This window comes from Ursus maritimus, unplaced genomic scaffold (genome assembly GCF_017311325.1).
Source record: "Ursus maritimus isolate PB19 unplaced genomic scaffold, ASM1731132v1 scaffold_28, whole genome shotgun sequence".
Lineage (NCBI taxonomy): Eukaryota > Metazoa > Chordata > Mammalia > Carnivora > Ursidae > Ursus > Ursus maritimus.
In genome coordinates this window covers 13,948,451-13,975,693 of record NW_024425341.1, presented here as the reverse complement: position 1 = coordinate 13,975,693, position 27,243 = coordinate 13,948,451, and the positions used below count along the sequence as shown (strand labels likewise).

Sequence of the window (27,243 nt, the reverse complement as noted above, 5' to 3'; positions counted from 1 at the left end):
AAGACTTCACTCTTCTAGCCTGTGCTCTGTCACATCATTCCTCCCTTGTGGCAGTAAAGATGAGATGCCCTGGCAGCTGAGGCAGGGAGAAGGCCCATGGGGTACAGAAACAATGGGGAAAATAGTTTACGATCTCAAAATAGCATCCCACTGTTCACATGTAGGTACATATTCAAATATACTTTTTATACCAGCCATATATTATTGGTGGGGTTGACTCTACTTCTTACAGTCAGTGAGTTTTAATTTGGCTTAGCCTATCAGGATCCTCCCTTTCTTATGCTGAGTGATTGCCAATGATAGGCCTAGATAGCCTAAGATAGTCCAAGTAGAGTAAGATCAAGAATTTTATTGCATGTTGAATGGAGAAACACTTTCTCTTGCCCCTGATATAAATGAAGAAGCTGGTTATCCTGGTTTCTGCTTACAGCCATTTTGTGAAGAGTAGGGACGCCAGACCAAACAGAAAGCTGATACTTGGGTAAAACTCAAAGCACTGAGGGAAACAATATTAGAGTCTTGCCTGAAACTGCCTGAAGCCTGAACTGCCTGTGGACTTTCCCTTAGTTATGCCAGTAAGTTATTTTTATTATCTCATTCAATTTAAGTAGATTTTCTAAACACAAATGTCTAGAAATGGAATTGCTGGGTATGGGGCATGTTATTAAAATTTTGGAAGATGGTGTCAAACTACCCTCAGAAACATTTTGCCAATGTACATTACTTCCAACTGAGTATTTTGGATTACCTGCTTCTTTGCACGTTCACCAACAATGAAATTGTATCAATTTGTTCATCCTTGCCCATCTGCTGGGTGGAATATAATAATGTAATTTCTCTTTATACTCCTTTATTTTCTATAACATCTTTTATGTTCCTTAGGATACACCTAACTTAAACTTGCAAATTAATGTTATATCAATGTCTTTGGTTTAGGACAATCTAATTTTAGGTACCAGTTATCTGGGAAATTCAAATTTTACCTCTCAGGGCTATTTTTCCTCTTTCCCTTTCTCTGACACAAGATAGTGTCTGGTAAATAAAAGCTGCAGAGACAGGCTTACCTGACCTCACAGTAGTGGGAAGAAAGGTCTTTGGACCCTTGCATTGTCTTTTAAAGTCTCATTGGTCTCTGCTTAGGATCGACTGCTCTGACTAGGACTGAGGATGAAGTCGGCAACCTGTGAATGCATAGAGTCTATTTTCTTGATTTTGTCATGGCCTGTACTTCTGCCCAGATGATTCAGCCCCATCTCACCTCTGTCTGGAACTTGTCAATATTCCCAAGGTTTTCTGACATCCGCAAGAGATGCTTACCCTGGGTTGTAGCCATGCAACCCAGAACTGTGGTGATACTCCCTTCTGGCCACAACTCCAAGCCGTACCATCAAGACCCCAACCTGAGGGGCACCTGGGTGGCTCAGTCGGTTAAGCGTTTGCCTTGGGCTCAGGTCATGATCCCAGAGTCCCAGGATAGAGCCCCACATAAGAGGGGGGGCGGTCCCTGCTCAGTGTGGAGTCTGCTTCTCCCTCTGCCCCTCACCCAGTTCATGCTTGCTCTCTCTCTCTCTCAAATAAATAAATAAATAAATAAACAAATAAAGCTTAAAAAAAAAAAACTCTGATGTAACCAAGCAATATTACCATGGGGCTACCTTGTAAGAAAACATTCTCATTACACGTGACCCACCGTTATCACCACCACACATAGATTGGCAAATTGAGTATGGAGCACAAAAGCTCTTCTGCATTTGTTTTACTTTTCAGCTAAACTAGCATTTTTAACTTCTGGGATTTGAGTAGGTTAGGGAGACCATAACATACTTCTCTGGGATGCCTCCTCCTCTCTGATCTACTCCTTCCTTACCACATGGGAATGGCAAAAATGGGCATTCCACTCCATTTCTCTTCTAATCTATTTTCTTTACATGGTAATTCACTTCCTTTGCACATTGACATTTGCCTCACCACTTCTCTTTCTGGGATCATGAGGTGCCAGGAGAGAAACAAAGATCTTAAAATGTTATTTCTTTTATAGTGAGACAAAAATTTTTCATGGGCTTATTGGTTGACATCCTTCTAGGAATTACCTGTTTGTAGACCTTTCCTATGCTTGTGAGGTTATTTATTTTTTCTTCGTAATTGTAATTGTTTTACATAGATTTATTTTCACTTATTCGCTTAGCAAACACTTATTGAGCCCATTATTTCACAAATATGTGCTTGTTTAGAAAAACAGAGTTCATGTTCTTATGGAACTTATATTCTCCTAGAGGAGGAGAAATTAACTGAAAAATTAATGGAATAATCATACTAATTAATGTATTATTCCAAAGTAAGATGCGTGTTCTGAATAATGAGAATGATAAGAGGGAGTATGAAGAAATATAATGAAGACAGGGATAGAAAGGGTGGCTTCTCTGAGGAAAATTATATTTCAACTAAATTGCTGCAAATACTTTCTTAGTCTCTTTCTTGTCAAATTTGTATGGTATTCCATTTCAAAATTGTATATAGTCAGATAACTTCCCTGCATTTGCATTAGCAACTCCAAAATAAAAAAAAATATAGTCATGTCAATAGATGCTAAAAAAGCATTTGATAAAATCAACTCCCATTCATGTAAGACTTGCACATTTCTCATTTGGTTTATTCTAACTATTTTCAGGCTGTTCATTTGTTTTGTTTTTGCTTTTTGTGTATTTTTAGTGTTTTTATTTTCCTGTTATATATGGGATTGGTTTTTTTCCCTATTACATTTTCTAATTGTATAAGAAGGTTATTGCTTTAGGTTTATCTTAAATTTGACACTGCCTCATTACTATTTTATAAACTCTGATTTTTTTTTTTTGTTGATTGTTTTGGCTTTTCATGGCAAACAACCAATCTATTATGTCTTTATCTTGTCTTATTGCATTGCCTCAGGCTTCAAGTACACTGATGAATTAATAGTGGTAATAGTAGAAATAGTAGCCTTATCACTGCATGTATTTGGGAAGAATTATAATGTTTCACCATTATATATGACAATTGTGGTAGGATTTTTATATATAATCTTTATCAAGCTATGGAAGCATTTCTTTTCTACTTATTAAGACTTCTATTATTATTCAGAATAGGAGTTGAATCTGATCAAGTGCTTTTTAAGCATTTGTTGAGATAACCATATATTTTTCCTTTTGTATCTGCTGAAGTAGTGAATCACATTATTAGATAAGCACGTGTTTAGCCTGCATTTCTGAAAAAAGGTCTCCTTTGTCATAAAATGTCACTGTTTTGATATACTGCTGGCTTATTGAAAGAGTCATTGAGAAACCTATGATTGAGTTTGAGCTTTTATAGCTGTCTGACTCTGATCAAGTCACTTACTTTTCATTAACTTTAATTCCCTCAAGTGTCATATGAGTACATTCCACTGTATCCACAGAGTACCTATAAGGATTAGATGAAATTATAAAATTTTTATATAAAAATTGTATAAAATATATTTAATTTTAATTAAATTAATTTAATTAATTTATATGAATAATTATATAAAATTAAATAAAATTATATATATATAAAATTTATTACTTATGGTATTCAAGACAACTGAGAGATCATTCTTGTATCTTCCAGAGGGGAAGCACGAGCTACCTAGGATACTGTTACTGAGAATGAACTGAGTGCATTGAGTTACCACTCTGGCGCCTCTCCTTTTTCCCAGTGGAATTGGCTCCATCGATTGAACAGATAAGGAGCCTGAGGCACACAAAATGGTAAGTCAATTTTCCCTGACTTCACCCGTGTTGGAAATGCTATCATGGCTCTCTCTGAGGATTCAAAGATACTAACTGGTGGTTCTTGGCTAGTAGTTCGGACCACTTCTTCAAGAATAAAGATTGTATTTTGAAGGATAGAAAGAAAATGGCCCATGGAATGATATTTTGAAGGTAGTCCACTAGATGGCATTATGAACCTATCATAATTGTTTTAACTAGGTATTTATTCACCAGTTAAATACTAATTAGTTAAAGAAAGATATTAGAAAATGGAAGTTAGTGATAGTAGCCCTATCTTTGACAAAGCTGTTTGTTCCTTTTGTTTGAATATAAACTAAAGGTACCAGCAACATAAAGCTATCTAAGGACAAGGTTTAGCTCTCACTTGAAAGCCATCATCTCTATAAGGAAAATAATTAAGCTATAGCAAATGGACAGCATACACTATCAGAACAACAAAAAATCAGTGAGAAATTTTATCAAAAAAACTAAACATATTTTTGTTCTCAATTGAATTGCCTGAGCTCTTAGTGAGATAAGTGAATTCCAAAAGAGCTTAGATAAGTATATCCATGACAGGATTAAACATGGCTTTGAAAGGAAGCTGGGTAGTGTGACAATGCTGAAATAATTTTAGGTTTAACTCAGAGAAGGATGCTTATTCTGTCATTACTTTGGGCTTGCTTTTGACAGCAGAACACTTAAATGGGTGGAATTTAGATAGCAATAATAACAAATATTATGATTATTAATTCTTATGTTCATGCTTATTAATTCTTGTGACAGAAAATACCTGAACATGAAGCTAGGACTTTTAGCCCGGACCTCTGAGAGTAGCATTTACCCACTCTAAACAAACGCTGGCTTTTCTGTTTTATTCTGCTGTTTTCTCTGTACTTTCATTTATCCTCTCCACACATCCCCACCTCTCCCAGTCTACCTTTATTCACTCGTTAGTGTATTAAAGAACAAAACAGTTTTATCTCTCTACTCTCTTGAGAAAGGAAGAACATTCCCAAGTTGACAGCTCACGCTATTCAGAGTAAAATAGGGTATATGGATGGCATTTGGAATCGTGGGTGCGAATACTGTCTCCAATGACACACCTACACCATCTGCTGTAAGCACAGCTATGAGTCTTGTCCTCAGTCATACTTTAACTATTCTTATTATCACATGCAAGACCATTGCCTAATAAGTATGAAAGGGATAGCTTTACAAACAGTAGACCTTTCATCAGCAGTTATTTAATGATTTTTATATAGGGACATGCCTAATAAGGAACGAACCAATTTCTGATGGCCAGGGAATTGGCCTCCTTCCTCCCAAAGAGTCTTGGGAAAGAAGAAATTCCTCAAAGACATATTGTATAGTAATCCCATTATCTAGAGACAGGATCTAATAGAACAGCTCATAGATGTCAGGGGTCCTGTGAGAATATGGTTCCTTATTCAGTTTTCCTGTTTTAAGATTTTAGCTTCAGACTTTATCTCACAGTTTGGGGGATTTCTGTCCTCTCAGTTAATCAGTAAATGGTCAACATTTTAAGACATGCCATCCTTCTGAAATCAAAGTTCAAGTAGAACATTCTCACTCAGGTTGCCTAGTTTTCAAGTGTTGAGTCATGTTAACTAAGGGGCTGGGTGCAGGGACCAAGTAGAGAAGGATTCAGCCCTCACACAGGTCATGTGGATAACAATAGCTCCGTTTCAGGACGGCAGAGCTCTCTAGGGCCCCGTGTAAGGAGGGCACATATTGCATGGTGCACTGGGTGTTATAAGCAACTAGTGAATCATCGAACCTTGCATCAGAAACCAGGGATGAACTGTATGGTGACTAACATAATGTAATTAAAAAAACATTAAAACAAAGCTTTGGTATCTTAAAAAAAAAAAAAAAGAATTCCTAACCAATGGGAGAGAGAAAAACTTGAACTGCCCCTTTTAATTTAGTGGGAGAAAAATGTTTGGAATGCCATTTGCGTAAGTATGACCTCAACTTAGTACAACATGTCCAGGCAGGTGAGACAGGATCCACCATCCTGTATGTAGAAGTCTCAAGGGTGTACTTTTCACATTTCAAGTATAGTAATTCTTATCATGGGATAATATTCTCATCTACACAAAGTGAGACTCTAAGGTAATGTGATTCAGAAAAAAATCAACAAGCATGACAGAATGTATGCGATCAAATACGTGTTGACTCTTCTCAGAAGTGACAGATCTTGTCTTTTGAGAATAGGTTTGAATTTTGGAAATGGCCAAAATGTAGGTAGCGGAATAATTGGAAAGGTTGAAGTTGCAGCGCTCAATGTTTTTTAAATATTTACTTATTTATTTCAAATAGGAGCCTGTTTCAGTTTTCACAGTCTCTCTGGCTGTGGTAAGGGTAGTCTGAAATTGAAAGTTGGTATTTGTAATAAGTAATGTGTGCTTCTCTCCTATTTGGACATTCCATGAAAACAAATGCAGCCACTTGGATCGTTAACTTGATAGACTTTGAAGATTCAGTACAGCCTAAGTGGACGTAGTGATTGAGGTTGCCTAGACCGAAAGAACTGAGATTTTGAGTTGCATTCCCTTATCAGGAATTCCAGAGATCATCTGAACTTACCCTAATTATTCTGAAATTTCATGTTTTTTTTTTTTAATAAAGTCTAATACTATAGGAATGTATTCGGGGATTATTTTTTATTAAAGGGAAAGTTACCTTATTATTTGCATTTAGGATAATTGGATTTGACTTATAGGAAACATGAGAAAAGAAGATTGATAAGCAATGTATGCTAGATGAAGATCTTCTATAGAAAATTGACTTAATCCAGCCTCTATCTTCTCTAGTGATGAAATCACATGATTTGGACTAAAAGTGCAAAATGAAAGAATTGGATTAGCTAAAAAGGAAAAAAAGTTTCTAGACAAAACCCTGAGCTTTCTGTTCTGATGATCTAGGAATTGGAAATGTGATATATAGCAGTTTATCCGAATAGCTTTAAAGTCTGTGCTGCCCATTTTCAGGAGGAATAATGATTTTCCCATTGGCAAGTCACCATGATCGTCTTTAAATAAATTTCAAGCAAAGCTCATTGTTTACAGGTACTGGGGACTTAGCAGTCCTGATCAAAATATTAGCAAAGGTTACCTACAGAGAAATAAAGTTAAGACTTCCTCACTCCAAAATACAGCAAGTCATGGTGTAGCTTTGAGCTATATACCACCTATATGAGCTCTATGTAATAAGCTGTATATATATCTGACATATAAGTATTTATGTGACATGCATATGTACATATGATGCACACATGTATATCACACGTGCATGTACGCACATATGTCTGTCACCTATATGAAAGAATATTTGGAAGATTTTCTTTTTAAGAAAGTATTTAATGGATTTGAACAAGATTTGCTTTCTCCACAATTCCTTGTCTTCTTTTTTTTTTTCTCAAGATTTTATTTATTTATTTGACAGAGAGAACAAGAGAGCACTAGCAGAGGGAGCAGTAGAGGCAGAGGGAGAGGGAGAAGCACACTCCCCTCTGAGCAGGGAGCCTAATACGAGGCTCGATCCCGGGACCCTGGGATCATGACCTGAGCTGAAGGCAGTTGCTTAACCAGCTGAGCCACCCAGGCATCCCAATTCTTTGTCTTATTCAAAATACTCTTCTGTTTAAGAAAGTGACTAAAATGCGATTGTCTTCCTCATCAAAGAAAATTAAACCTTTTATATTATGAGCCTCCCGCCCTCTACCAAGTCAAACAGTATTAGTTTCCCATTTCATCCTAAAACAGAGACTTCGGGAGCAGGAGTGAAAGGGCAACTGCAAAAAGGTATACTAGAAAAAATCCTGAAATGTGGGTTCCAGTTCTGCCTTTGGCTGTGGGCAGCTATATGCCTTTGGGAAAATCCCAAGACCTCTTCAGGCTTTGGTTTCTTGGTGTGTAGAATGTGGAGTTGAACCAGAGAGTGTCTAAGGCAGTGGGTTTATACCCAGATGACACATTAGAATCACCTAAAGGCTCTGAAGGAGATGAGTTTTATCCCCAAAGCCTGCCACAGGACATGGTACCTATTGCCAGATTTAGCAAATAAAAACACAGGACATTCAATTAAAATTGGATTTCAGATAAATGACAAATAAATGTTTAATATTTCTATTTATCTGTCAACCCTACACATAAGTCAAAGTTTGTTTGTGGAATGAATATACACCATCAAGGCTCTATTAGTGGGAATTTTGGATAAAGAATGTAAAATGGTTGGGTTATGTGTTTCAATAGTTTTCCAGTCATACCACATGGAGAGTCTCTACTCTTTTTAAATTTTTATTTAGTTTTAGTTTTTTAATTTTTTAAAAAAAATTATTTCTTTTTTTTAAAGTTTTATCAACCTTAGGGGCGCCTGGGTGGCACAGCGGTTAAGCGTCTGCCTTCGGCTCAGGGCGTGATCCCGGCGTTGTGGGATCGAGCCCCACATCAGGCTCTTCTGCTATGAGCCTGCTTCTTCCTCTCCCACTCCCCCTGCTTGTATTCCCTCTCTCTCTGGCTGTCTCTATCTCTGTTGAATAAATAAATAAAATCTTTAAAAAAAAAATAAAGTTTTATCAACCTTGATTGGAATACTTTTTCATCTTCTGGCAAAGCCTATTATATCAATTAAGATAGTACAAATGATAAAGAAATTTATGAATTTACTTAACAAGAGGTCCAGAACTAAAATGAAGTCATCAAGGACCCAGTGTTCTCATCATCTTTCTTTTTTTTCATCATCTTTCTGCTGGGACGTCATCCTGGGTGTGTTGGCCTTTACTTTCAGGTTTGTTTCTGTGATTATAAAATGGCTGGTGCATCTCCAAATATCTTGTCTTCACACAATTACCTTCAGAAGAAAGAAGGAAAAGTAGTTTTGTATTGTACATGTCGTTTTAAGTGGAGGAAAACTCTTTCCTAGGGATTTCTATCCCCAGAATACTTCTTCAAGATCACTGGCCGGAATTGGGTCACATGATCATGCACTACCCCAAAGGGAGGCTGGAATGCAAATTTCAGGCCTTTTCATTCTTCCTGGTGGGAGGCAGTTCCTGTAAGTAATAAAGGAAGTGGTTAGAAATAAATGTGGAGGTAACCAAGTGTCACCCTAGTGTCATCACATCTAGGGTACTATTCTTTTCCTTTGAGTGTCATCAATGTATGGATGGATTCTTGGCTGATGAACTGGTGTGGAAGAATGGAGAATACTTCACAATATTGGGAGGCAGTTCTTTTAAATGCCCTTATATATTCAGTCCTGATCAAAAACAGAGACATCCACATTGGTCCCAGCATAGCCCTTTAAGCATGTTATCATTTAGCCAGAGTGATTAGAGCTTTAAAAGTACGCAATTACACCCCTTTCTGCCCAGGAAAAAAGAAAAGAAAAGAAAAGAAAAATTCTGAAGAATCCTTTTTCTTTTTTTCATTATACACCTCAGTTTTTCATGTTGAGTATATGACACAAAATTCCAATGAGTATATACACAAAAATCTTAGAAGAGCTGGCAGAATCCTCATTTCATAGGTTTTTTTTCCCTTGTTGGAATCCATCCAGATGTACTTTGATTTTTAAGTACACTATTAGAAGGAGGGTAATACAGATAATTTTCTTCTGATGCCCATGACTGCTCAAGATCCTTAAAGTGCTCTACGCACTTGTTTTAACCTCTGATCACCGATCACGTGAAGGAGAGCAATGTGTTTCAGTGCAGAGAATACTTAACTAGCCTCAAGACCTACAAAAGAGCATTGGCCCTGGTTTTTACACAATGTGATATGCTTTTGTTCACCATGTAAATGAGGTGTGTAACTGGGGTAAATTCTTTCACAGTGCTCCTAAAGCACACACATTAAAGTGTATTTTCCCAAAGCTTATATAGAATTCCAAGTGGTGTACAAAATATGTTTAAAATGCTACATATGAAGAGAGAAAAGAAAGAAAACTATCAATTAAGGAACAGCTTTTCTATTCCAGACACAATGCTAAATGTCTGACATCTTTGAATTTAATCCTGAAAACAACTTTTTGAGTTATAGGCTTTTGATTCATCCAAGGTCCTATAATCTAATGAACATCAGAGACAGAATGAGAATTATTGCCAAAGACTACTCCTGCAAAAGAAGATACGTGGAGTTTTGATGAATACATACTTGATAAGGTAGTATTTTCTTAGTCTGTATCTTTGCCTGTCTATTAAAATAGAATTTCTACTTCGGCCTTAAACCCACAACAGCACACATGATCATTAGCAGGATATCCAGTCAGACATATTTTCTTGAGAAAGATCTGCACATTTTCTCCTGCCCACTACCAAGGGTAGGCACATTCTCTGGAATTCACACCATTACACATTCCAAGCATAGCAAATAAATCATTAATTATTCACAGATATGACAGAACAGTGAAAAACAAAAAAATCCTGGGTACATAGTAGTTAAGCAGTACCTGATCCGATACCCCACTTGTCACGGGCTTTCTAACCATATTGCTTCATCATTTCCTGAGGGTAAAGATGGCGGTAGGGAGGACTATGGAGTTTTTTTGTTGTTTTTTTTTTTAACTGAGGGAATAAGTAGCTCTTTAACTTTCCTGACCTAACTAAATAAATTTGAATTGTAACTAAGTAAAATTGAATAGCAACTAAGTAAAATTGAGTAAGCAAAACTGAATAGTCTTTGAATCTCCAGCTGTGTGCTAATTCCTCAAAAAGGTTCTGATGTATGCATTAGAGTTTGTGGTGACTATTTGAGAAAAAGGTTGGACTTTGGAGGAATCCTGCTGGAGAACACTCTAATGAAAAGTAACCGATGAAGTCCAGTTATTGCTGGAAAAAAGAAGAAGGAGAGAATTTAAAAGTGAAAAACTGGTCCAGTGAAAAAAACATTGCCCAAAGATTCTCCTACTAGGTGTGTGGGCTTTCATCTTTCTATTTTGCAGTAACCTGGATATAGAAAGTATTTAATTTGTTTTAGGGTAGAAAATTCGTTTATTCAACAATCATTTGTTCAATAATTTATTCAACAGTCCTTTGCTAAGTACCATTTTTGTGTTAGATACTGACGTAGGGGCAGAAATGGAACTATAAATTGGGATGTAAGATTGAAAGTGTCACTGCAAAAGAGAGCCAGATACCAAAATTCAAGTAAAAACATGGGAACAAATTCAGAGCCATTTTCTTTAGAGTGAATCATGAATGCCAGGCCATCCGTATACTGTCCCACCCACTTATTATATAAACTGAAGTGAGGCCCAAGACCCTTGAAAAATCTGCACACTTATGAAAAACGTGTCTGCATTTTTTGCATTTTTAACAGTGTGTCAAGAACCTGTAAGAAATGTGTTTTTGAGTGGAACTAATGATAACGGGGAGCATTAAAAAGTGTGATGTTGGTCCTTTAAAATGATTTAAGTCAAAGATCTTGGTCTAGGGTATGCATTTCAACTTTGCTACCCTAGAGAGATGGCTTCAGATTACAGTATTTAAAAGTTTTAGTTCACTCTCGGAACTCTAATTTATTATTAACTTTCGCTTAGAGAAATGTCTTTTGGAATCAAAGCTGAACCAAAGGAAAACTTCCACTGACAATTTCCTAGCTAAGGGAACCATTCTTCACCACTCCCAGTGTTCCTGTCTTGACCCTTCTCATGTCTCTTACTGATTTGTTTCTGAACTTGGAGGAGGTCAGACCATGATCAGTTCATACTCTGAAACCCTAGCACCACCTAGGATGCCAGGGGCGGACCTTGCCATACTTGCTGTCAGTGTTAGGCTAACTCAAACAAGAGAAATCCTTCTCTGGGCCTAGGACAGAGATCATTCAAAATGTGTAAAAACCAGGCTTGTATGAACCCTGGCTCATTAAGGGGTCACCTTGTCTTATGCAACTGAAAGGAGAGGTCCCCTAATGGCTCGTGAAGTCAGGAAGAAGGCTGACCCTAAAAATGCTAACCATGTGTATTCAAACTGAACATGACATTGCCCCACTATTCAGAAAACTGATGAGAAGATCTTCAGCTTTAATCTCTGTGTTGGAGAGACTGAAGACACACAGAATGTCAAATTGTACCCGACACATCTCTGAATTTTAAAATGCATTTTTAGCCAAACAGCTGGTTAACAGGTTTCCTTGACATCCTTTATAGAATCCCTTAAATCTGTTCAATAAAACATTACTTAGGGACCCTTTGTGAAGGGACGTTAAAGGTCACTTACCCCAGTGCACCTCAACTGTTATGTCACAGCCCATGAATACATTCAAATATCTCACTGTCTTTCGAAAGATTCCCTTTGATCCTTCATTTCTTCTCTGGTGTAACCTCTTATCACTAATTTCTTCAATGGGTGTAAGGATCATTCTCCTTGCTCCTACTCTAATATGAAATTCTATAGAAGTAATAAAATGAAAGTGATAATGCTGGACTTGCCATTATGATAAAGGCTTTTGACCATCATAAAGAGACTAATTTGATCTCTATCTAATTTAAAAGAAGACACCTCATATATTTTAGGGATTCTAGAAAAGAGGCATTGCCATTCTCACCCATTCTCCCTGAACAGTCTTCTTTGAGTTTTAAGTCTTGCGTCTGGTTTTTGTTTTTGTTTTTGTTTTTCATCCAAAGTATATTCTACTAAGTCTGGGAACTAACAATACTTAGTTTAAGATTTTGATTTGTGTTACTCTCTTTTGCTTTCTAATGTATTTCTCTAATTGTCCCTTATTCATTTCCCATAGCATCTAATACCCATACACTGCGAAGAGCTCACCATGTTCCCTAGGGGATTCATATGTGTGCATATGGTACATATCTTGAAACAGTTTTTAGTTTCATATAGCTGTGCAGTCAGCTGCTGGTTTCTGCTTCTGGAAGCCTTGCCAGACCATCTGCAGACCCTTTAATTATATTTTCTGACCAGAGGGCAACTGGTAGGAATTAAATATGTTATGACCGTATTCAACAAAATTTCAGGATTCCACTGCCCTAGCTCAGAAACAATACCAGCTGGTCTTCAGTGGGAGACAGGGGTTAACAAGGCCCCCACTTCAACTGCAGTGATGCTTTTCTGAGTCAGCAAATATTGTTGACATTTAAGAGTAGCATAACTCAGACCCTATGTAAATATCAATCATCAGCTGGTCACAATAATAGGACTGGCTATGTGAACCATAACAGAAAGGTTTTCTAGATGCTAGACATACCTTCTTGGGATCAGGAGGAATTATTGTGACTGACTTTGGTATCACAGCAAATTATAGGATCAGGCTAACTAATTTCAATTTTAAGGATTCCCCACCAGAAGAAAATACTAGATTGAAGGAAACAAGCCAATTTACCAGACCCTCCCTATAGCAGGAGATCTGGATGTGAGGGTGTGCAGGGCACCTGCAAAGCTGTGTAGACCAGTGTTGATTCAGCTGATCTGAAAATGGTCATCTCCTTCCTCCTCAATAGTCTACCCCAAAGTGACATGATTTGCCTATGACCACAGATTAACAATTACACTCCTACAGTTCTTTATTCCTGCCCTTCCAACCATTAGTTATCAATAGTGATGTCACTTTCCTCCCTATGTAGCCCCTCATGTAAAGGGCTGTTTGGGGAAAAGGTTGCACATACCCTACACACATGTTCTTGTCGCTGTTTTTGTTCTTGCAGAAGAGCCCCAAGATTTTGCATTTGTTGAAAGGGCCCTTCATGCCTTTATTTTGTGAGTAGAGTAGCAGATAGAGTGGAATGTGGGCTTATGCATGAGAGGAAGGAAAGGGAAATTGACATGGAATGGGTCCCTCATTATATGAGACTGGTGAGGGAAATGATGTTATTTTGAAAATTTGAGTTCAAATTCCACAGATCAGTAGTTACATGAAGAGATGTATTTATATGAGGAGACACAGTGTTGGACCAGCCTTCCTTTGTTTGTTTTAAAATCAACTTTACTGAGACATCATTTAGTACAATACTACATGCATTTAAAGTGCACGACCCAGTGTATACACCTGTAAAATCACTGCCTGGTCAAGATAGAGACTGTTGCTATCACCCTCCAAAATTTCTTCTTGCCCCTTTTCTGGCCATCCTTCTCTCTCCACCCTTGGACCCATTCAACACTGAGCTGCTTTTTTTTTGTCACAGTTTTTTTGCATTTTCTAGACTTTTATATAAATAGAACTCTTATGTCTTGTGTCTTACACTCAACATAATGATTTTGACATTCATTCATTTTGTTATGCATGTTAGTAGTTTGTTTCCTTTTACTTTTGACTAATATCCCATTGTATAAATGCATCACTTTTTGTTTATCCATCACCTGTTGGTGAACATCTGGATTGTTTCAATTTTTGGTTATTGCGCATAAAACTGCTATAAATATTTGCATACGAGTCTTTGTGTGGACATATGTTTTCACTTCTTTTGTGTAAATACTTGGGAGTGGAATGTCTGGGTCATACGTTTAACTTTTTAAGAAATCACCAAACAGTTTTTTCAAAGTTATTGAGTCATATTACATTCCCACCACGGATGTATGAGAGTTCTAGTTGCTCAACATCCTCACCAACATTTGGTATTGTCAATCTTTTTAATTATAGTCATTCTAATGGATGTATGGTGGTATCTCACTTTAGCTTTAATTTCCACTTCTCTGATGACCAATGTGGTTTAAGTCTTTTTGTCCTACTTGTATACTGTCATTAGTGAAGTGTCTGTTCAAATTTTTGCCCATTTTTTATTGGGTTGTTTTTCTTCTAATTATGGAGTTGTGAGAGTTCTTTACATAGTCTGAATACAGGTTCTTCATTGAAGATATGCCTTGTGTACATTTTCCACATTCTTTTGGTTGTCTTTTCATTTTCCTAATAATCTCTTTCAGAGAGCAAAAATTTTCATTTTGATAAAGTCTAAGTTATTGATGTTTTCCTTTATTGTTCATGGTTTTTGTGGACTTTATTTCATTGTTCCTTATGTCTATCCTTATGTCAATACTACACTATCTTGATTTTTGTAGATGGTCTAAGTTCTTCTTACACTATCAAGTTCCACCTTCTTCAAAATTGTTTTGTCTGTTCTAGAGCCATCAAATTTCCAAATAAAATCTAAAACCAGCTTGTCATTTTCAGTGAAAATGCCTGATAGAATTTTGACTGAGATTGCTTTGAATCTATAGATCAATTTGGGTAGAATTGATATTTTAATAATGGAATCTTTCGACAAACCTATGAATTCCAGTGAGCTATGAATTGGAATCTTCCAATAAACTTATGAACATGATTTATTTCTCCACTTAAGTGATTCTTCCTTAATTTCTTTCAGTAACATTCAGGAACCTTTATCTCTTTTGTTAAATATGTTCTTAAGTATTTTTGTTGTTGTTGTTGTTTTTAGGTACTCTTACAAGTAGAGTTTTTAAAATTTAACTTTCCAATTGATTACCACTAGCCTATAAAATCCAATTAAGTTTTAAGTATTAATTTTGTCTGCTTCAACCTTGCTAAATGTACATATTAATTCTAGTTGTTGCATAGATCCTTTGGGATTTTCATGCCATCTGCAAATGCAGTCCTATATTCTTCCTTTCTACTTTCATTTGCTTTTGCTATAATTTTGGTTTCATCTGTTTTTTCCTCGTTATTATCATTTTATTGTTTTGTAGTGAATTTTTACTAGTGTTGCTCATAGGCTACAATCCAATAGTACATTAAAAATCTGTACAATTTAGCAGAGATCTCAAACTGCTGATACTTGAAGGGCAGGAAAATAGCTGATGGATTAAAAAAAAGAAACAAAAAGATATTGTGCAGGTATATAGTTGCCTAGAGGCAAGGCTGCAATTTCAGCCCTTGTTCTGCTGTTGCTGTGACTGATGGGAGTCAGTTACACTGAGGTCCTTTTGAGCTGGTTGGAAGGAGGGAGAAAATGTGTTAGAGCTGTGAATGGAACAGTATTAGCTGGAAAACACTGTAGACTTTTGAACTACTAGTGATTTTCAAGTGAGTAGGCCAATGTCAGCCATAGGCAAACATGCCAGTCAAATCCCAGTTCTCCTTCCTCTGCATGTCCACTGCAAGCTGGAGAAACAGTCTCAGCATCCATGTCTCCATTTCTGGACCCTTCTCTCTTCTCCAACAGTGTTACCCTCCCTTCCCGAGAGATCCTTTTCTGTTTTCCCTAACAAAAGCTCTCAGGAAAGATCCGAACCCCTTTCAGTGAGTAAATTCTGCCCTAACCCCACACCTTCCTCATTATTATATTTTAACAAGATATGTCTGAAGATGCCTTAAGTTGCAAATAAATGAAAGTACAAGTACAATAGCAATACATAGACACGGCAGGAAACAGCATTTATTGAACATCTACTGTATGATGCCAGGAGTTGTTATTTAATCATAATAAGATCTAAAACAGGATTATAGCCTCATTATAGATAAGTTAAGCATTTTGTTCGAGGCCGTATAAAAATTGGAGAACAAATGTGAACCTCAGTCTGAGTTTAAAATATGGGCTTTTTCCATTGCAGTCTTTGACTTCAATATTCCTAAACACTTTCATTGTGCAATATATTTGCTAATTTATCACTGGCTCTAAAATAGTAGATTGTGCATTTCTTATTTGCAGAAGTGCATTCTCCATTATATTCCCAACCTCCAGCATAGCGCATGGCAAATAATACATACTCCATGTGAGCTTGTTGAATTCAACAAGGCCATGTCTCTAGTTTCTTTCTTTCTTCATTCATTAAACAAATACTTTTTTGTAGTTAGACACATAGATCTAGAGTGGGAGTCAGATGAGTAAATAAGCAATTAAGTCTACACAGCAATACATCCGTCTATGGTAGACGGATGAGTAAATACTGAGGAAACAAAAAAGCTACCTAGTTTGGCCTTAGGATGTCAGCAAAGGCTACCTAAAGCAGGATATTTTGACATGTAATGTCAAGAATGATGCAATGTGAAAGAAGGAAGATATTCTAAACAGAGGGGGCAGTCATATGCAAGGTTGGAAGTGAGAGAGAGCATGACACATTCAAGAAAATATAAGTAGCTCAATATATGTTGGGACATAGAACATGAGACATGGGATGATGAGAGATGAGGACAGGAAACAACATAGGTGCCAAATATAAGATTGTTGTTTTTCGAAGGTTCTGTTCCAAGGGAGCCACCAGAGGTATGTCATCAGCAGGCAGCAGGATCAGATTTTTTATTTAGAAAGAACATTCTGGCTTCTTCATGGAAAGCAATTGAAGGGGGCAGGGCACCATTTGGGAAATAATTGTCAAATTCTAGGTGAAAGATGATTGTGGTCTAAACTAAGGTAAAGAGTATGGGATTAGAGAAAGTGGGCAGGTTTGAGAGAGAATAAAAATAATAGTATTTGGAGCCTGATTAATTTTGGGAGGAATGGAGAAAGAATCGATGAAGATGATTCTTGGGTTTGGGGTTTGGGAAAATGCTGGACAATAGTGTCATTTAATAAGCTTTTGAGCCTAGGTGAAGTATTTTCTGCAGAGGAGTATCTCCAATGAATATCATCCCAAACGATGTACTAATATCTTACGTTCATCATAATTATTTCATTGAATTATTACCCCCTGTACCTCCCCAGCTAATTTGCCATATCTCTTTATAACTCTATCCCTTTCTGAGTCACTAAGACTGCAAACCTCATGTTCACGATTGGTTCCTCCTCTCTTCAGCCCTCCCTCCACTCTCAGTTAGTCACCAAGGCCCGTTAATCATCCCTGACTAATGCCTCTTGAGTCTGCCCTGTCCTGCCATTCCCACTGTCATAACTCTAGCCTGAGCCCCTATCACTTCATGCCTGAACTATTTCCTAGCTAGAATAGTTTCCTAACTCGTCTCCATACCTCCAGTTGCTCCCCAGTGCAATCCATCTGGCACCCCACAGACAGAATGATTTTCTTTAAATACCGCTTTCATCACCTCTCCCAGCTCAAGCGTGCTTAGCACACTCTTCTCCAGACAGATGAGTAACTCACCGTCTTCTCAGCATGTCTTATGCATTCCCACCTAGGGAACCTTTGTTTGGAATGTGGCTTTCTCCTAACATTTTCCTCTGCCTCCCTAAATAGTCTTCATCCTGTTGGGCTCAGTGCCAGTCCCAGCCTCCATGAGTTTTCCTGTCCCACCACAGCACTCTCCCGCCCCCAAATCCTCTGGTACCCAATACCCATTTTGTTGACTTTCTTGTGTTCTCTGTGTAAGTCTTCTAGGTTTCTTAGAGCTGAGACATTGGGCCTCCTCTCCGGCCTTAGATGTACATGTGGTGGAGAGAGAACCGGATTCTGGTCAGCTCCCAATTGCTATTATTTCTTGCTGCCACTTGCGCTTGAAACTGGAGACAGGTTATGCCAGTTTGATGAGTGTTTGTCCACTGTCGCTGGGATACCCTTGCTGGTCCAGGTCCCAGCAGGGACTTGTGTTAGGTGCCAAGAGCACTGTCTCTGATTCACCTTCTCACGCCCCGCCATTGTTCCTCAAGCATATTGCTGGCTCTGATCAGCTAGACCTGGAAAGTCTTCTATATTAACTACTCATGGTACAGAAATCAGCTCTCCTAGAGGAAACTCCAGGAAGCCCTGTTTTCAGCCTTTGTTACCAGCCAAGTTACTTCCTGTCCTCTTGGTGAGTTCCCCTTTGGGAGGCATCCAGTCCTTTTGTAAATTAGTCCATGTCTTCTCCAGAAACCAACGTTCTCATACCAAGGTTTACTTTATATCCAAGATATTTCTGCCAACAGTAAGCTTCCTTATTATTCTCCTCTCTCCCTGGTGAGGAATTCCTATTTACCCTACATTTACGCAGCCAATAGAGTGAGCATATGTGATGGAGGAGGGATGGCGAAGGGAGGGAATCACGTGTTAAGTGACCCTATACAGAAAAAAAGCGATTTACCCCAACATAAGCTTTGGTTACAACCTTATGCAAAGGAGAGGCCTATTTCATTTTTGGGTGCCTGTGCCAAAAATGACTCTTTGTTTGCCTCCTCCTCATGCCCAGATCGATTCCTACTCTTCTGTGTCCTGCTCTGTGCCTAAGGAGCCTGTATGCTACAGATGGCCTCTCCAGGGCACCCTGGCTCAGTGCTCCCCTGAGTTTGGGCTAACGCTTGGCACTTGCAGAAGACTTCCTCCCAGTCTACAACAATCTGGCTGTGGCTCCACTGTCTCTGGCTAAAGGACTTGTGCCCTCTCCCATTGCTTTAATTGTCCAGGCTCCAGCAATGCCACTCCTTCCCTGTGGTGACAGGTTTGTGCTGTCTCTCTCCTTTAGCACTTCAACATCCGTTGATGGGTCCCTTAGCCCTATTTCTTCATTAAACCCTCTTTGCTCAAACTCTTTTCAATGCATCATCTGTCTGCCTCACGGACCCTAATTGATACAGTGCCCTCTTGAAAAATACCCAGATTAATCTTTGCCTTTATTAGGGTGAATCTGGGTACATTTGTCTCTCCCATGGCACCAAGCATGATGACTGACAACTACAGAATCATTTGTAAGTCCTAATTAAGATAGATATTAATGAGCCAGAGTCGTTTTTCTGTGTGAATCCAGGCTTCCTGTTAACAAGCCATACTGCCGGATGTGACCCCTGTAAGCACCAGTATTCTGATTATTGCACGGTGGCCCTGACCCTTCACCCTGCCTGGTTCCCAACTTACGGTGAAAGATTGAGACTACATTATCTTATTCACTGATAGGGGTGGCACATTGAATAGACGCAATAGCCTGTCTAAACTCCAGCAAAATATCTCTGCCATCTTCCCATGCTCGGTCCTAGGACACACGACTGATGTTGTTCTTTATGAATCTAGCTAGGTTGCCACTCTCCTAGAGGATGACCTGATAGGAATTATTCCAAGGGGTCTGAGGCTTCAGCACAGCTACCTTCAGGGTAATTGAGATGACTTGTTTGCCATACGTGTTCTGTTTCACGAGGACAGTGCTCATTCTCAGAAGTGGAAGAGCCCCTGGTGAGCTACCATAATCAAAGAGAAACTCTAACCAGATGCCTTAGCGTAGCTTGCTGCTTTGCTGCTTACTGCCTCAGAGACTCTCGCTTTAATGATCGTCTTCTATACATCATGTTCCTGAAAGAAATTCCAACATATTTCCCAGTTATTTTACCTGGGTATTTTCCCTGCCAATCTTAAAATCAGTGTTTCTACTCTTTGCTTCCTAATGATTCTTCCCAATGCGAAGAGGAGAGAAAAGATCTCAGGATATTTTCCCTCGGGACGCACTGTAAATGTCTTCTGGGGAAGGATTTCTTCCTTCACATGTAAAGCTGCAGGGTCCAGAAAGGCTGCCACATGCAAATTTGAAACAAGCATTTCCAGAGCAGAAGTCCAGCACCAGCCCTGTCACACATGCGTAAAACAAATTATCCAATGGGAGCAGGACATAAATCACTCAAGAGAGAGTGCCAAAAATTCCACTGCATTCCTTCCAAAATCTAAAACCCAAACACGTTAGAGCTCCAAGCTCTTACCAAAAAATTCTGAAGGGAAAATGAACTGTGAATAACTATGGAGAAAGTGTAAGCAATTCATCCACCTGATGGGACCACCTGCTAATCTACGTTCACACAGTATTTTGTATCCAGCTACGAATCAAAATTCTTGAGCTAAGTTTATGGCTTAAAAAGCCAAAGAGTCCTGTCATCATCAGCACTGCTATTTACCAGTAATTGAGACAGAACCTGCATGAGTTGCTATGCTTTGTAAAGGATGTTGATCTACGTGGGTTGTGTCTGATGTGGGGGAGGTGCGTTTGGGCTGGTTTCAGACACTAAGATTAATGGGTAGTGCAGTAAATCACAGTTATAGAAAAGAAGAACCTTGGCGGGGGGGGGGGAGGGCGAGTGTTTTAGTTTCTCAGCCCACTGCACGCCCATGGAAGAGAGAACTCTGTTAGAGTTAGAAGTGTCTGAGAAAAGGTACTTCCACTCATCTTTTTAGTAAATGTGCTCTTGTAAAAGGCACAGCATTTGTGTAAAACTTTTCTAAAAACTATTTATTGAGGTAGATAGGAGATAAATGATTCTTATAGCAAAATATCTGCCCTCCCACATGTAGAGAATAAGTGGGGCCAAATCAAGGAGCTCTACACAACAGGAAAAAGAGAAGTGGGTTCTGCTAGAAAGCCAATGCCCTGAAATTTGTTAGAGGTGCACAAAGTCTTATACTGAACTACAAGACTTTTTATTTTTTTTTAAAGATTTTATTTATTTGACAGAGAGAGAGACAGCTGGTGAGAGAGGGAACACAAGCAGGGGGAGTGGGAGAGGAAGAAGCAGGCTCCCAGTGGAGGAGCCTGATGGGGCTCAATCCCAGGACTCTGGGATCACGCCCTGAGCCGAAGGCAGACGCTTAAAGACTGAGCCACCCAGGCGCCCCTGAACTACAAGACTTGATTCGTTTTATCTTTGTATTAGTTTGCTGGGGCTGCTGTAACAAAATACCACAAACCGGATGGCTTTAAACAACGGAAATGTACATGTTCTCTGTCTTGGAAGTCAGAAGTATGAAGTCAAGATTTCAGTAGAGCCGCACTGGCCCTGAAACCCATAGGGCAGTCCTTCCTCGGCTCTCCCTAGCTTCTGGTGTTTGCCAGCAATCTTTGGCATTGGTTGGATTGCAGCTGCAGCCCCCCAATCTCTGCTTCTGTCATCACATGACACTTGCCCTGTGTGAGTCTCTCTTCTTATAAGGACATGGGTCATATTGGAGGACGCCAGCATGACCTCATCTTAACTAATTATGTCTGCAACAACTCTATTTTGAAATAAGGTAACATTCTCAAGTATTGGGAGTTAGGACTTCAACATACCTTTCTCTGGGAAGGACACAGTTCAACACGTAACAATTTACATATTGAATTGTGACAGGATCAGATTTAGGAGCTCGGTTCATTCACAAGCACATTGTTACCTTCTAAAGCATCATGGCAACAGCATGCTGGTTTCTTCCCCGATAAGGATAGGACCTCATGACAGAGTCTCATGTTAGGAATTTTTTTTTTTTTAATTTTTGTTTTTCCTACACTTAGTGGGCCTCAAAGTTCATTGAGACTACATAGTTTTGCAGAGGAGACCATGAGCCTTAGAAATATGAACTGACTTAACTTGTTCAAACTGGAAGCTAGGATGAGCACCCAGGTCTCCCAGGCCCAGGCCCCTGGCTGGTTAACTGCCCATAGTTTACACTCTACATCTGTGGTCTGCTGATTGGGACTTTGCTGCTAAAAATTATCATAAAAGTTTGAGGCCTGGGACTCACGTTATAAGGCAGCAGTAACCTAGTGTCAACGATGATGAGTAAGCACGTGGCTCGGTACAAAGGAGCCAAGAGCGCCCACAGGCTCTTAGGACTCTTTAGTACAATGTCCTTGGAAAATGTGGAATGCCGTTGAGCATCTATTGTCTAGGTATTTACCTCAACCTGCCTTGAACCTGTCTTGGCTTTACAACTAGTTCAGATAACAAATTCCACGTGTTTACTTCTTTTCTAGACAAGAAGACCTTCCTGTTACTTTAGAGCCTGTTTCTATCAAAATTGATGGTGATGTAACTGAGAGATGCCCCAACTTGATTATCCCAGAAAGCTCTCAGGGGAGAGTTATGCCGAGGGTATCATTCACAGAAAGGGTCTTGGGGGGCCTTATATAGCACATGACTTCAAAGTAACACGATTGCACGGAGATTTTCCAGCATTTTTAGCCACCAAAACTTGCTAAAAAAAAAATTGGCCTGGGGACTTAGATAACGTTGGTAACTGAGGCACTGGCCTACTAGTAGACTATTCCATTTCCCGCCCAGAATTTAACATCGTATCCCACAGGATTTTTTAAAAAAATTTGGCTCCGCCCACACTAGAACACAAACTCCATGAAGGCAAAGACTTGGTCTGTTTATCCTGACACTAAAATAGTTCCTGATGCGTAGCAGGCACCTGATAGATACTGTGTAACAAAGGAAGCCATGTGTAAAGCCCTGAAGCCAAGGCCAAGCCCCAGGCTCCCATCCAGTACCACACCCAAGGATATTTTGTGGGGTGCCCTCTAGTCTGTGGGGTGGGTTGTGACTTGCATAGAGCTTTAGTATAAAGCTTACACACATTATGTGGTTATGAGAGCCTCTCAACCACCCTGTGAGGTCAGTAGGGCGCATATTTATTCCCAATTTGAAGGTGAGAAAAGAGACTCAGAGGAGATAATGGATTGGTTCACAGTCACCTGGGTGGAGAATGGTAATGCTACAGAGCTAAGACGGCTCCAAACACACCACACCAGCATTTCAGACTATTTTGACTGCAACTTAGAGGCAGGAGTGAATTTTAAATTATGACCCAGAAGGGGCACCTGGGTGGCTCAGTCAGTTAAGCGTCCGACTCTTGATTTTGGCTCAGGTCATGATCTCAGGGTCCTGGAATGAGCCTCACATTGGGCTCCACGCTGGACATGGAGTCTGCTTGAGATTCCACCCCCACCCCAGGCGTGCACTTGCTTGCTCTCTCTTTCAAAAATAAATGAATCTTAAAATAAAAATTATGATCCAGAAAACACACACACACACAACCAAAGCAAATGTTTTTTTACAAAAGAATTCCCTAATGTAATATCCTCTGATGTTTTTATTCTAATTAATTTTTAAAAATTTTAAAAGAATTCTGATTGCAACCACAGACTGAAAAACAGTCTTGTCTCCCATCCATATTTTCTTGCATAATTTCCCCTCTCATGTCATCTTTTCTCTCCATTTTGAAAATGAAATAATAATTGCCTTCTCCTCCTGCGGGGCTTCCCAGGCTGTACTTGAAGTCAGCCTGTCTGGGGAGCAGGACGGTTCCTCCATGCTGGCGTCAGAGAAAAAGAAGCAGTCAGGACCCCATCTGAGAGGAAACTGAAAGCTTTTATGGGGGCAAAGGGGGAGAGAAAATCAAATCTGAATCTGTTCGTTTTGGGCAGGAAACGGTTAAGAGACCACTAGATGCATTGAGCTGCCAAGACCACCACAATGTTCGTACAGAGATTAGACAGAGAACAGATGTGAAGTAACTAGAGTCCTTCAGAGTAAGATAGCGACGACATAAATTAACCTTGTCTAGGGCCTGACAAAGGGACCACGCGCTTTTTGAAGTCTTAAGAGTGAAGCCATTTTTTATGGACTCTCCAAGGTTATATACCTTCATCCAACAGAGCGCGTTTAATTAGAGCCAGTTGTTTACAGGGAAGGGAAGTGAGCCCAGTGGGGGCTATCAGGGTGACTACATAGAAAATAAACGAATGAGCCTGCAAAACAGCTGAGGTTTCCTTGAGTTCTCTTCAGCTGATAAGATTCCCTTCACCCCTCGAGATTACTTTTGTCTATTTTCCTGAAACCAGAGAAACAAAGAGGTGAAAACATTCCAGACTCCTGATCCTCCAGCTTGGCAGGGTTTGGGTCCAAGCTGCCTTTCTGGTGGCGAGGTTGGGGGTTATTCCACACCCAGCTCCTGGAGGACGACCGTGGCGACGCCTCGCCCATGTGGCAATGCCACGGCAACAGCCACCTGGGCCACGGGCCAGCCTCATCAGTGGAAGTTGAACCTGAGGCTCCGAGGAAGACCTGGCACTGCTGTTTCCAAAAGGAAAATTCTCAGCTCAGAGGAGGCCCAGCTGTGGTGGGACCGGAGCCAGAGGCAGCTTTGTTATAGGGCTGCATCCCAGAAGAAGATAGAGGATTCGGTGCAGCACTGACAGGGGCCTGTGGATCAAAGGTGTGCCGGAGTCCCCATCAAATGTCTCGAAGAATCACAGAGGAGGCAGGAGCTGTGCCTAGCTGGCAGCAGAGGGGAGGGTAGAGTCTGGGTCAGGTTCGCCTGAACATCTGTGGGATGTCTGCTCATCTGGGGGAAGGAACTAGATGATGAAGCAAGGTTTCGGGGTAGGATCTAGAGGGGGTAGGAAGCCATTCTTATGGAAGGCACTGGGCTGACATGAGTCTTTGGCTGAATGTGCTAGGCTGCAGGGGCTGGAAACGGGTCAGGGCAGATCCGGGTCCCAGAGCCACGTTCCCCTCGCTTTGGGCAGCTCTCTTCCACTCCTGTCTTCCACAGGCTCTTGGCCTTCACGGAGAGACACCAATTAGCCCAGGGCAGCCCAGGGATCCCCATAAACTGGTGGAATAGGTCCAGGACAGAGAACGGAGGGACTAACTCCTCTTTCAGGTGGGAGAGCTGTTTCCTCTTTTTTTTCCCAGGGCCAAGTTTATACGTGGGCGGTGGAGCCTGCGTTCTGGCTGGAGCCTCCAAGGACCACTGAAATGAATCCCCACCCTAAAACATCCATTCCAAACTGCTTGAAATACCATGTATAATTTGAGTTAAACAGTGCTATTAAAAAAAGAAAGAGAGAGATTAGTCCCCAGAGAGATTTGAGAGAATTTTAATCATTCAAATCTTACTACTCACTTTGCTCGTTTTCCTCTTAACATCAGATGGAGGTCCCTATAAGTTGGAGTGATGGAACACTTTTTGGGGAAGAAACTCAATTTTGGAGTAAGGCAAATCTTTTGGGAAAGGCAATCTAGGGTTAAAGCTGCCTGTGAGGTCTTTGGTGTGTGTGTTAGTGGGGGATAGGGTGGTAGCAGATTTGAGGGAGAGAAGGGATCTGGGAGGATCCAATGAAATGGGCAAGAAGGGCCAACAGAGCCATACTCTGCTGACATTTTTCCTAAGGCTCACCTTGCCTTTAGCTGTTCCTTCTGCTCCTAAATCCTCACCCTGTGGAGCTTAACTTTCCCTCTGTGTGAGATGCTCTTGCCCAGGGCTGGAGGAGAGCTCTTTCTGCCTTCCGACCCTCAACCTGAGTCCAGGTGAGACCCTCACTAGCAGTCCTGAGCAGACATTACAGGGAGACCTTCCATGCCCTTTGGATTCCTGTTTGCATTGGTCCCTTACCCCTAGTTTAGGAACATAGAAGGCGCATACTAATGTTTGTCCAGATTGCTTCCCCCAGTGGGTGGTGTGTGCACATTGCATACTGTGTGTGGTCTGATGACTCGGTACATTCTGTTCCTTCTTCCTGCAGCATGCTCCCTTTCCCCCAGTCATCCCCCAAGACTCAACTCATAATGCCATGTCCTGTTCTTAGCCTTTTCTGTCTTCATGTGATTTCTCTGTATAAACACCTAGAAATACATGTGCCATAGTGTGTTACCATTAGTGATTCCTTTCTTAACCTTACCCACTTGACTTTGACCTTCTTGGCATCATTTGTGTCTTATTTCCAGCACACAGCACAGCACGTGACACCTAGCGGCTTCTTAGGAACCTTTTAGTGAACTGATTGAACCTTATATAAAATTATTTCCAAGCGCCCTCCCCAACATTTCCAGTGGTTTTTCAGCCTACGTGTGGCCAGAGAAGTGCTTAGCCACAGAGGCAAAAACAGCACCCGGGCTGGAATATGAGTAGGTCGGTCTACTCATTTCTGTTTGCCATGAAGCGCTAACTCCCCCTGCTTATCGTCAAGCTCCCTTAATTTTCCTTCTAAACACTTTCTGAACTTGGCATCTGAAGAGGCAGTTATTCATTTGGCATATGAAGAGCTGACATGCCTTTCTGGGCTGCTGAGTAGTGAAGAATTTTCAAGAATTAAAAGAGTTTATACAATGATTGCAACTAGAATCCATATGATGATGTGACCCCATCTACTTGTCTGCGACGAAGCTGTTTGTCTTTCCGGTGGCACAGGGAAGACCGACAGGGGATGGAAGAATGGGGCATTTGACTTCACATCTGATTGTCTTTGGATAGATCCAGACCGTCACTGCTAAACCTGTCCGAAGGGGCCACTTGTTCCTAAGAGCTGAGGCCATGGTGGGACAATTTCTGCGAAAGAGAAAACCCAGGTTAAAGGTAGGGTCAGAGTCTGCGCATCCTGGTTTACTTTGGCGTATGAGTGCAGAGTACGGAGCGTGAAGTCCTTTGCTGTGACCATTCTTTATCCTTGGCTTGGGGGGAAACTACCAGGGTTTCTCTTCCGCAGGACTCGAGGCCTCCCTTCCTCCTCCTGTCACTTTTTCCACCTCCCTCCCTCTCTTGTTCACTTTTCATTATGAACGTTTCCAAATATACATAAATTAGTGAGAGAGCTATCATCAAGCCTCCATGTTCCTATCACCCAGATCCAATAATGATCAACTTTGTTCAGCTCCTTGTGTGACCTTCTGATCACAGACCTGATTTCTCAAATCCTTTCCAGTTCTAATAAGGTATGAGTGTTTCTTCATCTCATTGGCTCCTGCTCTAGTTGTCTCTCTGTTATAAAAATTATAAAAAGGCGGTACATGTATATTCACACCGCAGTGGCAGATCTGAATCGTGAGGTGCGTGTCTGACAGGTGCTTTCATCCTGCTTTTTATCGATGCCCCAGGGCCACGCACACA

The 27,243-nt window shown here is 40.2% G+C and overlaps 1 long non-coding RNA gene across 1 annotated transcript; it reads left to right on the top strand.

Annotated features, from left to right (window-relative positions):
- Positions 1-508: 508 nt before the first annotated feature.
- Positions 509-26,712, top strand: LOC121105622. The gene is made up of 3 exons (XR_005838226.1): positions 509-575; positions 3,619-3,758; positions 26,611-26,712. It is a non-coding gene; the product is annotated as an uncharacterized LOC121105622 (long non-coding RNA).
- Positions 26,713-27,243: the final 531 nt, after the last annotated feature.